General features: G+C 41.9%; 1 pseudogene; it reads right to left on the bottom strand.

Annotated features, from left to right (window-relative positions):
* Positions 1–2,680: 2,680 nt before the first annotated feature.
* On the bottom strand, positions 2,681–11,095 carry LOC128425184 (proteinase-activated receptor 1-like; annotated as a pseudogene).
* Between the last annotated feature and the right edge of the window lie 1,212 nt (positions 11,096–12,307).

Raw genomic sequence — 12,307 nt, 5'->3', positions numbered from 1 at the left:
AGGGAATAAAGACATGGTGGATACATCAATCTTTTTATAATGACTCAGCAATTCTTATCTCACTGGCCATGGGTACAGAGTGTAGCGTCCATGCATGAACCACAACCTGTGTCAGGTTTTCACACACAAACACATAAACACACACACTGTGATTCTGAATATACGATTTACATAGTAAAACAAATTAATTAAAAATGAATTGGTTAGAGCATTTCCTCAGGAGTTCCTTCACACCCTCAGAAGACTCTCACCACCGCACATCACCAATATATGTGTGTCTGTGTGTGTGTGGTCTCATTTAATAAAGTATTTCCAATTATTTTAGTATTGCGCCATAAGGTGTAGAAAACTGCCTTAAAGTGGTGTCAAGTTACAGCTTTACTGGAACACATTCAGTACAGCACATTTATCACCAGTAGAGGGCAGCATGGATCTTACCATGTCCACAATTTATTATTCTTTTCATTCTCATCAATCAGGCCAAATTAAATCTTTACTTTAAACCGTATGGGAGAGGTCCGTGTTCAGGTTTCTTACTTTTTTCAAGTTTATTATGAATTTTCAAGTTTAAGAGAAGCGTGTTTAAAAAAATGCTCAGTAATTTGTGCCAAATCATGCAGCTCTACTAATATATGGTGAAGCTATATTCTGTAAAATAATATATAAATGTGTTTAAAGCAGAGGGTGTAATACTCAAATGTAGATTATAACAAATCATCACAACCGTGTTATCAACTATCATAACATAATATATCTAACATTATATGATTTGAATACAGGATAACATTACTAGTTGCAGTATAGTTATATGGTGTATGTTTAGCTGCATTCTATAGATGGATAACTTTATATAATAGGCTTCGCAATTTAACCCTTGTATGGTGTTCATGTTTTTGTCGCACAGCCAATGTTTGCGGGTCTGGTGGACCCACTGCATTATTGGGTCTTAAAATCAATACAGCTATAACAATTTATGTAAAAATACTTAACAGATATTTTCTTTATCCTAATAGCAAGCAATATAAACAGCATATATGGTTAATATTTGTCATTTACCCCTGTTTAATCACATATATGAATAAAAGGGGTTTTTTTTGTCTTTTTTGATAAAATGCAATTAAAGAAAAAAACAGCAGCTAGCTTGTCTTTCTGCCGCCGAGCTGGTCTCTCGTCTCTGTTATCAAAGCAGATAATCCTGGAAATCATCTGGAAGATTTTCAGAGACATTATTCCTCGGAAAGTTCTCTGACAGTTTCTGCATCTCACAGGGATTCTGTGGAATCCCCTGTGGATTTGAAAACTCCAGCAAGGATAAGAACCCCAAATTATGAAAATAAATTGGTTTGGTCAATCTCATTCCACCTCTCTAAAAACACACTGTCCCTCCAAATTAGTGCAATCTAGAATGATTTTCTGGATGGAATCTGGGATGAAAAGTTCAAAAGAAGACTTGATGTCCTGTACATGAGTGACTGCTATCTGTGTTGGCACTGGTTGCATCCTTATTACATTGGTAGCCATGCGGGTTGGCTCACTCCATTGGGCGAAAGACCATTCAACTTCTTTTGACCTCCATATTTCTCCACTTGCTGGCTGCTGATGGGTGAGTCCTGTGTTTGGCTGCAGACGGGCTTTTCTTGAAGCTGGCTGATTATCATTCTCATCCTCTTTTTTCAAACTCACTTTTAGAGTCTGAATATGATCTTCATATTCTCAAAACTCTTCCTCTTCATTGTCTTCCAAAGCTTTTCACTCTTCAAAAATCATTTCTAAGGCCCTCTGAGCAGGGAATCTTTTCGCCATATGTTCATTGATTGTGATAAGGAGCCACATGTTCAAAGATATGTATTTGTTGTATCCAGCCCCAATTTGCAGCTTGGATATTGTGAGAAAATAATTAAGAATGTTTCCTGCAAGACACAGGGTAAAATGTGCAGCAATGAGGAAGAAGAAGTGCTTAAAAGGTTCAATTTCTACACTTTTCTTACCCCTGGGTCCAGTGGACCCGAACACCACATATGTAATGTAAATGTGTAGGGGGGGTGTACCGTGTACAGTCATCGAAAATATGTTCTTTTATATGTTCATCACAGAAAATGAGCCAAGGCCATTGAGTTTGAGGTTGAAAAAATTATTAATCGCATACTTTTTCTTTTAGCAAACATTGAAAACGGGTCCCACAGACCCGAACACCACACAAGGGTTAAAGTTCATACTGGGCCACTTTTGGAATTTCTATCAAATTACCTCAAAGCAGTAATAAAGCAATATTAACCAGATCAAGACAGTTTAAACATTGTTTGCTCTTTGCTTCAGTCATTCAATTAAATGAGCTGGTTTTCAGAACAGAATGGAATGTGGTTTCATGACATACGTCTGTGATCGCCACACCTCTGGGAAGAGAGAGAGGCAGAGAGAGCAATGTTATTGAATTGAGCATGGGTTCAGGGCTACTTTGCTTGTTGACCACTGTCGACAAGAGAGATCCATCCAACTATTCTGCAGTGTTGGTCATATAGTATATCTATTTTATCTGATTGAAAGCATTTGGTTTGGAAGAAACCCTGGTTTTCATTTGTCTCCAAAATTGAGTTTTTATGGTATGAAGACTAGGTGGAGGTCAACCTGCAGGTCACTGGATCAGGTTGTTCTCATCCTAGTTAAGCTACTAACGACGCTACTAATGTTTCTGGCACTGGGATGAGCCAAAGTAGTAGACCAGGGGATCACAGTAACACTGCGTAGGAGCCTTCAGTGCTCTCTTGGATCGCCTCAGCACCTCCGTTAAATTGCAGATAGTGGGCCATCAGTAGACAGTTTGTTGGTGTGAAACACAGCACAAATATCACCAGCACTGTTCCAGCCATCACCACTGCTCTTGTTCTCCTGCGTGAACGTCCTAGAACGCCGTGTGGGACTCTGCTCAGTGCCCAGATCAGTCGAGTGTAGGACACCATTGTGAAGAGCAGAGGCAGGAAGAAGAAGGCGCAGCACAGGACGATGAAGTAGAACTTGTAGTACAAGATTATCTTGTGCACAGACTGGACGTCGTGGCAGGTGGTGATGTTCAGCTGACTGAGGGGAAAAGTCTGGTCGTGGAGGACAAGGGGCACAGTGCCAGCGAAGGATAATATCCACATGGCGACGCAGGCCATGATTGCGTTCCATGGCCTGCTCCAAGACAGAGAGTCAATAGGATAGACTACAGCAAGGAGACGGTCCCCACTGATGCAAGTTATGAGCAGAACAGAGCAGTACATGTTCCAGTAGAAGGCTGCAGTGACCACACGGCACATGAGCGAGCCGAATATCCAGTTGTTGCCGCCAAAGTCGTAGAAAATCTTGAAGGGGAGCAGCACAGCAAAGAGCAGATCGGCACAGGCCAGATTCAACATGTAGATGGCCGCCGGCTTCTTGGGTTTGATCCTCAGAGTGAAGGCCACCACTGCACAGATGTTGATCGGCATGATGAGGAGGCAGACCAGAGTATAGAAGGAAGGAATGAAGATGGTGGACACAGAGCCTGTAAGAAACAACAGGGCTTCTTCTGAGATTTCCACCCTTTTGATGCTGGTTACATTCAGCAGCCCCGCTCCGTTGATGTTGGTTTCATTATGCATCCAGAATTCTTTTTGAGAGTGAAAGAGAGAAAAAGAGTCAGGATCAAAGTTACAAATTATCAGAGGTGGGACCAAGTCATTTTTTTGCAAGTCCCAAGTAAGTCTCAAGTCTTTGCCCTCAAGTCCCGAGTCAAGTCCCAAGTCAAGACAGGCAAGTCCCGAGTCAAGTCCAAAGTCAACACTGACAAGTCTCAAGTCAAGTCCAAGTCCTGCAGTTTGAGTTTCAAGTCTTTTCGAGTCCTTTTGATCACTGAGTAATAATATATTTACACAGATCATGTATGCTTTTCAAATCTGTATTTATTTATTTATTAAAACAAGTGCAATTGAAATTACAGAAAAAAAATTGTGCCAACATTGCACTTCCCTATTGCACTATTAACCAGTCATTTTTAACATTTAACTCATATTTTGCAAGAATATTCTTCATTTTAAACCACTCCTACAGAATGAACACATTTGAAAAAACAAGTGCAACTGTAATTATTTGTACAAAAGTGCTAACATTGTATTTAGCATTTTAACTAGTTCCACAGCAGTTTCTGTCCTGTCCTGTGTTTATCTCATCTCATTTATCTCACCTCATATTGTCTGTGTTTGTGTGTACATGTGAGAAACATAACAAATACTTGAACATAACAATGAACGGGGTTGTGCTTTTTATATGTCAGGGCCCTATGCTGCATTGCATTTGCAAAAGACCAAATTGGCCAAAAGTCTGTCAGTCATTTGTGCACGATGGGGAAGTAGTATGATTCCAAGAATAAACAAGTTAAACAAGAATAGTCAATCTTCTTTAACTTTTTTTGAGCAATTTAATATATCTCTTGTTCTGACTTTTTTGTGATATACATGGATAAAAGGTATCTAATATTTCTATACTGAAATAATATCGGCATTATAATTGTAAGCTAATTTATTTAATGACGTTATTGTTGAGGGTTGATTTGTATTTCCGGTTTTAAGTGGGTTGTTGGTAGTGACTCTTATTTTGAAAGGGGGTTTAAAGGAAGTGGGTGCTGTGATGAGTGAAGTTGTAAAATGAACTGAGGATAAACGGGTGTGCTGTCCCGAGCACATGACCTGCTCTCGTGTCCTTTGTCGGCTGAAGCCGGACTTATGATACAACCAAACGCTCGGCTACATAATTATTATAACTATGATGATTTTTCAGTTGCTTTTTTTTTGGTGCCCCCTCAGGACTTGGTGCCCAACGCACAGCGCGTAGTGCGCGTTTTGGGAGCGGCGGCGCTGCACACACACACACACACAGACGCACACAAACACGATGAATGATACAGAGCGCTCCTTAATAACATACTTTTTAATCGTTGTGCTTTGTAGTGATGGGAAGTTCGGATCTTTTTACCGTGTCGATTCTTTGAATCTCGTTCAGTAAAATGAACGAATCTCTTTTTGAGTCATTCGTTCGTTTCAGGGGGGGGGGGGGGGGGTGCAAACGATCCAAAGACTCGTACCCGGCAGATGAACGAATCGTTCAACTCCCGACCGTGTGTTTGGATCAATGATCGGGTTCATCTGCCCACAGAGTCTTCGGCCGACGTGTCGGCCACACAGAGCGAGCTCATCTCGCCGGTGACCGCGGTGCGGGCGGCGCACGGGAAAATCGCCCGGCACCTCCATAATGCTGCACGTCCACCCGGACATGAACGGGAATCTACGGAGCTGCTGATCCGCACGCTGCCAGCACATCCAGCTGGCCCGCCGCATCCGGCGCAGAGCTTAAACTGCTGCTGATCCACTGACTATAACACCTCTGCAAATTATAGTTCAAACTGTCAATCCAGAATATAATCTCCATCTGCCACATTTATGTGGACTTGAAGAGGGAAAAAGACGAAGACAATCTTGATGATTTATCGGTAATAATTGATAATATCTCATGTAAATTTAAGGTATCAGGGGACATTATTTTAGCAACCTTAAATCAACTGGTTTAAGTATAGCGTTTAAAGCAGTTTGTTGTTGATTGTCATCTTATGCTTTTACATGCCTGTAAACTTTGAACACGATTTACATTGTAAAACAAATGAATAAAAAATAAACGAGTCAACTTTTTCCTCTGTAATTCCTTCACACCCTCAAAAGACTCTCACCTCCGTACAACACCAATGTCTCTGTGTGTGTGGAGTCATATAACTCAGTATTTTTTCAGAGATTATATTCTGGATTTTTTTACATGAGATATTATCAATTATTACCGATAAATCATCCAGATTGTCTTCTTCTTTTTCCCTCTTCAAGTCCACATAAATGTGGCAGATGGAGATTATATTCTGGATTGACAGTTTGAACTATAACTCAAATATTTTTTCTGCTGCAGAAAACTAACTTTAAAATGGTGTAAAATTACAGCTTTACGAGAACTCATTCAGTACAGCACAGTTATTATTAAAGCAGAAGATGTATTACGCCGGGTTCACACCGGATGCAGTAGCGACGGCAAAGCGCTGCGCATTACTAATAATATCACATACTTCTGCTGTTATCAGCCTGCAGTAAAAACGGCATTTAATCATTTTTTTCAAGCATATACTTAGTTGTTGCTCAGACATTAAGCAACAGCGTCCCAGCATGTGTCTTTTTTGGTGTTGTCTTTATACAACATGTTCCGAGGATCATACAACTCACTGTACTTCTCCACTTCAATTATTGATTTAATGTCATCCATGTTGAAGAACTTCTCCGCTGTTTGCTCCGGTAAATGTCGGGTGTCGAGGGTAAATTCCGTATTCTCCACTCAAGCCTATGTGGAGAATACGTAGCCCCCCCCTCTCTCTTTTTATCTGTATGACTGCTTGTGTGGCTGTAGTGGATGGGCAGAGGGGGACATTTAATAATGTGGTTGGTAAAAGTGGTAAAATTAAAACTCCAAGACAACAGAAGGTGAATACAAAGTATGGGATGCATATTTGATCATTTATATCATATAAAATATAGTTTAACATCATTTTCCAGTGTGTTTCCTGTCGCGATACACTCGCGTCAAGCGGAAAAAATAGACTCGACGCCGAAAACGATTGCTTCACGGCGCTAGGCAGCCGCGGCGTGGCGCGGCGCTTCAGCGTCCGGTGTGACTGGCACAAGGGTTTAACATGGGAGTGGATGGGAGCCAGAGGCTTGGCACTGCGCTTACGCCACGCTTTGGCGTCGCTTCCGCGTCCGGTGTGAACCCGGCGTTAGGCAAATGTAGATTATAACAAAATCATTACAACAGTGTAATCAACTATCATAACCTATTGTATCTAATATTATCTGAATTGAATACAGGATAACATTACTAGTTGCAGTATAGTTATATGCTGTATGTTTAGTTGCATTCTATAATTAAATAATTTTATAAAATAGGCTTCTCAATTTAAAGTTCATAAAACCTGGACTGCTTTTGGAATTTTAATCAAATTATCTAAAAAGCATTCATATAACGAAATTAACCAGATCAAGTCAGTTTATCTGGCATCAACATCCCGTTCACTAGACGAAAAGCCGAATTTTCACCACTTCAAACACTTGCAAACTCGCCTAATTCCTGACAGTTCGTCCATGACACAACGGGCAGAAACATATTCCCGCTATCACAGTGGTGGGGGCTTTGGAGGTGTGATTGCTGCTGGGGAGTGCCGCCTGACGTCGCGGAGCGAAGGTTAGATCTAATTAGCATATGAATTCCAGCGAAATCACTTTTGAGAACTTATCTCACTTCACCATTGGATGAAAACACAGCCCTTTGAAACTAAAAGTCACTTGTGATTGGCTGGTAGATCTGCGGCTGTTGGTCACCCTGGGTCATTATAATAGACACGTTGGTAAAACCCCTCCCACACAATGTTAATAATTATAAATAATATATATTATTAAATAATATATATATTATTAATTATAAGTTAGCCTTTACCAAAAGCACTGCAGTTACTGCAGACTACATTCATTCATGTGATGCTTGATGTTATATGTCGAACAGATTGTAGAGGGGAAAAAAACATGAACAAGGTAAATGTTGAGTCAAAGCTTTATTGACTCAACAGAACTTGACTCATACAGCACACATATTGTAAAAACACAACTGGCCTAGCCAGTGAAAAACTAATCAGGTGAAGCTTGAAATTTGTCTCGGAGTCACAAGTTCTTTGTGGGACTCTGTCTGAATCTGCCCCAGTGTGTGGACGTCTGTGGTGTGTAGTTGTGAGATCCAGTGTAGCTTCCAGTCTTATTTGAAGTGTGGCACACAGGTCGGTGAGCTCCTGGCTGTGGAAGGATGGATCCATGTCATCTGTCCCGCTTCAATCAGTGTTAACAAAATCAGTACAATTAGCTCAGTAAAATGACAACATACACTTATACATGTAACTGAAAAAATATCTAATGAATCTAACCAGTGGCGGCTGGTGAAAATTATTCTAGGTGGGGCTGTAGGTGCCAGAAGCTTTCGGTAACTATCCCAATAAAAGAGCCCAAACCAAAAGATACCATTGTTTTAGGGATAAACAATAATTATTTAATTGCCCTTTAAAAACAACAGTTTGACAGATAATGACAATGATATGAGATGTATATTAGTGAATACTCTTAATACAAAATTCAAGTTCTTGAGAGACATTTACAAGTGGTTGATGATTAAAAATAACTATATACAAAGAAAAACTGTCTCATAGGAACATAAAATGTACCAATTGGATTACATATATTAGTGAATACTCTTAGTACAAATTACAATATCATTGTATATTATTGTAATATTTACAGGTGGATGATTAAAGTTAACTATATACAGTTAGCATTAGCTGTAAGGTGGAATCAGGGTCAGCTATGGCATGATAGAAGCAAGAGCGGCAGACAACGTTACTCACCCCGCTGGTGCGCGCTACCGCACTCGTCTTCCCCGGTGGAGCGACTCCACGCTGTAAGCCAGTCCGGCAATGTGACAAGGTGTCTCAGTCAAGTGTGCCGACCAAGGTCCCGGAACGAAACAACAGCGCCAGGGAGACGTGAGTAAGAGTGGGCTGCTGCCTTAAATAGGGGCTGACAGCGCCCCCAGTGGCAGGGAGGGCACCCGCATCTGGCCACACTAGGATACTTAAAGCTTGGGGCGATATTTTTAGCGCCCCAAGCTTATCAAATTTGATGACGCTCATTGGCTAATTTACCCGTTGCTATGTGTTTTTTTGCCTCAGCAACAGCCTACCATTGGCTGAGCTGCTGCAGTGCTGGGGCGACTTTCCCAGCGCCCCAGGAGGGAGGAGAAATGACCATGGACACAAATTATCCCCTAACTAATGGTTTATATTATATGTATGACTGGTTCTTGATTATTCAAAACATATTTATTTGTAGAATAAGCAGTACTTAAATTATTATTTTGAAAAAAATAAAAAAATAAAAATAATTTTTTTTCAATCAGGTGGGGCGGCGCCCTAGCGCCCCCTATTGGCCAGCCGCCACTGAATCTAACCTTACCCTCTCTCTTCTCTTTCGACTCCTGACCTTCTCAATGCTGCTGCAAGAGCTGCAAGGTCCGGTTGGATGTACAGGAAGTTCCTTCATACTGGCTCATAGTGTGTCTTAGTACGTCATTGTACAGGCAGCTGGAAAACCACATGAGTAACATGAGTATATTATCAATAAACGGAAATAGCCTGGCTACATCATCGTTGGAAGATCCACAGCAAAAAAACACAATTACTAAACAGTTGCTTATGTACAATGGCGTTATGTACAATTTTCCACACTGCAAATCCGGACTGGCAGCTGGTATCTTGGCCTAATGTGCAGTGACTGCCTCGTTGTGTGTGTGTAGGGCTGTGAAAACACAATGATGAGTGGGATCAGATAAAGTAAACCTGGAGAATGTATTTTATACAGCATAGCGCGTCTCTTCTTTAATCTTCCCCGCTCCGCTTCGTGGTCGCCGGCCATTTGCCTCAGAGATGTGAAGGGAAAGGAAGTTTCCTACAGAGTACATCCGGACAAAAAGTCACGTTTATGAAAAAACTTAACGAGAACAAACTCTTAAGTCTAAGCAGTTCATATGTTACGCCCCTAAAATAGGGGAAAAGTGCAGGAATGAAACGGACACGTTGTTCACTGGCTTCAAGTCCATGGATAATGAACGAGCCACCCCCTCTGCTGTCCAAACCCGGAACCCCAGTATGAAAACAACCCAAAGGCCAAAGCAACAGATCGCAGATGTCACTGATAATTAAATCCCTGTAAACACTTACAAACAATATTAAACAATAACACATCCACCACACACTCCCCTTCAACATAGATGTCGTCCCGACATCATAGTCAACGGTAATATCACTTATCCATATTTACAAGTAGTCAGCAAGGGCATATAATGCAGCTGTTCTCTTTTGAAATGGTCCACACATATGATCTAAGTACAAACACTCTGCTTGAAGAAAGTCCATCATCGCATGAAGCTTGTTGGAACACACAGCTTATTCCACAGTCCATGAATGCATATAATACATATATACAAGCACTTGAGTTTTTTAACAGTCCATGAGTGTATGTGGGGCGTGTGTATAAATGCCTTCTCGGTGAGGAACAACAGGCTGGTAGTTAAACTGCTGCACTGGGGCCATCCACGTACCTGTCCCTTGGATTGCTCTGTAGGATCCTGGCAGGCACCAGTACCTGAAGTTGCTTTGGGGTCCAAAGCAGTAACAAACTGGGTTGCCTAGCTGGTTGTATGTGAAGATCCTCGGAGGTCGTCTCTCTCTCACTGGTCGCTGGCATCCTGTTTCAACTTCTCTGTTACTTTCACTCGGAACAGGTGACGGCGGTGCTTGTATTTCCTTTCCCAAAGCAAGTCCTTCTTGAACTCTCTCTCCTTGGCCTAATGTCTCTTCTTCATCCAGCGCAACTCCTCTGTCCTGAGCTTCTTGCGGTGGGGGTATGTCCTGGCACTGATGCTGCACATCTTGTGAAGGCCTTGTGAGTTCCCTGTCAGCAGCATCCTCTCTGTCTGTGATTACCCGTGGCTTCATCACAGGCTGAGGCAGAATCCTGGGCATCTGATAGTACCCACAGTCATCTTCATCACTATCATCCTCCTCCTCTTCCTGGTGAGGTTCTGTCTTGTCTCTGCTGGTCTGAGCTGTTATTCGTCTCTTAGATGTTGCAGGTTTTAGCTGGATTTCAAGTGGTAGGTGGTCACATGGCAACAGGAGATTACGATGTAGTATCCTGCTTCCTCTCCCTTTACCTTGCTCTGGCAGTACTTCATAGATGGGCATGTCTTTTCCCATTTGACGGATGACTTTATGAATGCACTCTTCCCAGTAGCTCCGAAGCTTTCCCGTCCCACCTCTGGGTGTCAGATTCCGGACGAGGACACGGTCACTCTTGTGCAGCACAGAACTCCTCACTTTAGAGTCATAATTTCTCTTGCTCCTCTCAACACATTTCTTAGCATTTCCTGCTGTAATATCATAGGCCTCTTGCATCTGTTGTTTCCATCTTCTCAGATACTCCTGTTGATCTGCAGTTCCTGTCTCAGGATCAAACCAAACATTATGTCAACAGGCAGCCTTGGTGACCTCCCAAACAAGAGATAGAATGGAGAGAATCCGGTTACTTCACAGCGCGTGCTGTTATATGCATAAATGAGCTTTGGAAGTGACTCTTTCCAATTCGATTTCTGCTTTTCAGTGAGCGTCTTCAACATTTGCAGCAGTGTTCTGTTTAAACGTTCAACTTGACCATTCCCTTCTAGGTGGTACGGTGTGGTTCTTGAACCCATCACTCCACAGTTCTTCTGCAGCTTTGCAAATAACTGATTTTCAAATTCACCTCCCTGATCATGGTGAATTCTCAAAGGAAATCCAAATTTCAGTGCATAATCATTAAACACTTTATCTGCAACTGTCTTGGCGGACTTAGAAGTTGTAGCATAAGCCTGTGCAAATCGTGTAAAATGATCAACTATCACCAGTATGTATTCATAACCCCCTTTACATTTGTCTAAGTGCAGGAAGTCAATGGATATTAATTCAAATGGCTGTGTCGTGACGATGGGGTTGAGAGGGGCTCTAGTCTGTCTAGAGGGCTTCTTCTGTTTGAGGCATGTACAAATCCGAGACACGTAATGCTCTATCTCTTGCTGCATGTGTGGCCAGAAGAAACGATCTTGAATGAGGGATGTTGTTCGTTCCATACCTTGGTGTCCCATTTCATTGTGAAGTTGTCTCAGAACTGTTGCCTTGTACTTCTCTGGTAGTACCAGTTGTTTTCTGTTGGCAGTCTCTCTGTGAAGTATTCCGTCTCCATCTAGGCTGAGTTTCTCCCAATCCCTGAGTAAACACTTGCTCTGAGCACTGAATAATTTCAGTTCTTGCCCCACTGGCTTCTTATCTAATTGTCTAGCATGTACAACAGGGCCAACATTCTGATCATCTTTCTGGGCTTGACGTATAGCTGCTCTAGAAAAAAACATTGGTGCCCCCACATCTCTCTCTGCACTCTCGATCGCCCTCGTGAACCACACTGTGTTCGCATCCACTGTTCCCACCGCTTGCACTGTTGCTTGTATGGAAGGAGAAGACATTTCCTCTGTACATTCTTCTATCATTGTTCCTATTTCACAAGGCATTCTTGAAAGACTATCAGCATCAACGTTCTCTTTTCCCGGACGATATCTGATAGTTAAGTGAAAATTA

The sequence above is a fragment of the Pleuronectes platessa genome, chromosome 19 (genome assembly GCF_947347685.1).
Source record: "Pleuronectes platessa chromosome 19, fPlePla1.1, whole genome shotgun sequence".
Taxonomy (NCBI): Eukaryota; Metazoa; Chordata; class Actinopteri; order Pleuronectiformes; family Pleuronectidae; genus Pleuronectes; species Pleuronectes platessa.
This window is presented reverse-complemented; position numbering and strand designations above follow the sequence as displayed.